Source organism: Parambassis ranga, chromosome 13 (genome assembly GCF_900634625.1).
Source record: "Parambassis ranga chromosome 13, fParRan2.1, whole genome shotgun sequence".
Classification (NCBI taxonomy): Eukaryota; Metazoa; Chordata; class Actinopteri; family Ambassidae; genus Parambassis; species Parambassis ranga.
Window position 1 is genome coordinate 23156093 of NC_041033.1, and position 2500 is coordinate 23158592.

The 2500-nt window shown below is 49.8% G+C and overlaps 1 protein-coding gene across 3 annotated transcripts in view; it reads right to left on the reverse strand.

The window, feature by feature from the left end:
- LOC114444583 (uncharacterized) overlaps nucleotides 1–2500 on the reverse strand; it is a 16233-nt gene that overhangs the window by 9132 nt on the left and 4601 nt on the right. The window lies entirely within an intron of this gene.

Consider the following 2500-nt stretch of genomic DNA (forward strand, 5'->3'; position numbering starts at 1 on the left):
TCATAGGTCCCTCTGGATCGTTCCTGAGATGCAGTGGTTGTGAGGACTAATTCCCGCTGCAGCTTCCATTCAGTCTGTTTGTAATTATCTCCTGATTTACACACTTACACTTAGACACACACTTACACACACAGACGCACACACAGATCCTGGTTGTTCACCTGAACCCCCCTCTCTGCACCTCCATCCTGGCATTTTTCAAAAAACAATCTGAAGGTGAAACGCTGAGTTTACATCTTCACACAGACGATTAGAGTGAAGCAGCCGTCACTTCAGAGGACCGTCCTCACAAATATACCACATCAGTAAACACCTGTCTGACCCCCTCACCTGACGTACACAGCTCCTCCTCCTGTCCTCTCCTCATTCTCACTCATTTCTCAGATCAAAATCACTGAAGGAGGCGACTCGTACAGGGAAGCTGTGTGTGTGTGTGTCTGTCTGTGTGTGTGTCTGTCTGTGTGTGTGTTTCTCTTTCCAGACCCATAAATCAACCACTACCTCCTGCACCACAGGAGGCTGATCAGGCCAAGGCCTCATCCTCCAAACTCCCACCCAGAGACTGTGTGTGTGAGACGTGTGTGTGTCTGTGTGTGTGTGTGTGTGTGTGTCTGTGTGTGTGTGTGTGTGTGTGTGTGTGTGTGTGTGTGTGTGTGTGTCTGTGTCTGTGTGTGTGTGTGTGAGACTGTGTGTGTGTGAGACGTGTGTGTGTGTGTGTGTGTGTGTGTGTGTGTGTGTGTGTGAGTTATGAGGCCAAGGCTTTAGCCCTGGACAACTGAGAGGCCGAATAGATCCTGCTCACTGTCTGCAGGCAACAGCTTGTGTGTCTGTGTGTGTCTGTGTGTGTGTGTCGTCAGTCCTGTTAAGATGTGTTCATAACTTTATATTTAAATCCCACATTGTGTCTTAATATTATTATTACATTGAATTTAACTCACACTCATCAGCTCAGCCCTCATCAGGCTGTAAAACATGCACAGTGACAGCAAACACCTGAGCAGGACACACACACACACACACACACACACACACACACACACACACACACACCTGAAACCACTCGTTCACTGACGCCCATCCCCACACAGAGGCAGAGCTGGCAGACGGGCCTCCAGCAGGCTGCTCTGTCGTTTAATGTGTAACACCTTTGTCACAGACTCGTAACACAATCCAGCAAAACCTCCAGAAACAACCCAACGAACTGACACATGAGACACAGACACACACACACACACACACACAAAGAGAGAGCATCTTTATCTGTGGATGAGTCACCAGCTGCCTGCAGCTTAACAAGCCGAACAACACACTGTACTGCTGCTGGGCAACACACACAGACACACACAGACGTGTGAGGCTGGCAGTGCGAGGCTGGAGGACGAGAGAGGAGAGAGGAGCAGGTTTACATCCAGACCAGCTCAACCTGGGAGCAGGAAACCTGTCAGTCACTCAGCCCTCCTGTAACCTCAGGTCTCTGAGCTACACCAGCTGCCAGCCTCAGCCTCATGTCTGTATCTATGACCTCATACAAAGCAGGAAGTGAACGTAAAGTCAACAACAGGCTCAGGGCTGTGGGCTGATTTCACTAGAAGGCGTAGCTGGGGATAAACACACACACACAGACACACACACACACACACACACACAGTGGAAAGAGGTTAATCAAACATTACATGGTGTCATAAAGGACACAGCAGCCTCACTCTCTCTGTCCCCTGTAAGCCTTTAAACAAACACTTTGCTCAATCAAACACAAGTCTGATCCCTGACAACACTGATGATGTCACAGACAGAAGGACAAACACCTGTGATCATGCTCCAGTCTGATTGGCTGTAATGATTGATCCTTCATCGTTCAATATGAGCGTGTGTGTGAACAGCAACAATCATCCCCATCAGAAACGTATGGACCTTCTCTCCTTGGATGAAAGCGTCTCCTTGGTAACCTGTGGGTGATGTCACACCTCCTCCACCTGTCTGACGTCACCTGAGCTCCAAACACAGGCAGAGGGGCGACACGCCACTCAAAGCCATCATAATGATGTCACATTTTAAGTCTTAGAGGCTGAACCGACTCACTTTTGGAGCCAGCCCCCAGAGGCTGCAGAGGGAACTGCAGTTTTTGACACTTCAGAGGATGACGAGGGTCTTAGTGCTCCTTCACAGACTCAACAAGAACAATTATCATTAACAGCTTCACTTCAAGGTACCTGCACCTGAGGAGGGGGGGGGGGGGGCAGGCTGCTGCTTATCGGACTCCCTCTGGAGTCTTAATGGCTGAATTAAAACGAACCTTTATCTTCAGATTCTGATGCTCTGAAGCCGTTTCGGGTCAGACGGTGTTCAGCTGGGCTGGATTTTAATGCTACTCTCAATAAATCTCGCCCGGATAGCAGCTCGTCTCTCCAGACATTCTGTTAGTCTGCTCTGCAGCAGTCAGTCGGATCAGCACGGTGGGCCGAGGGGAGGCGGCTCAGCTCCACCGCTAAGACCCGTCCCT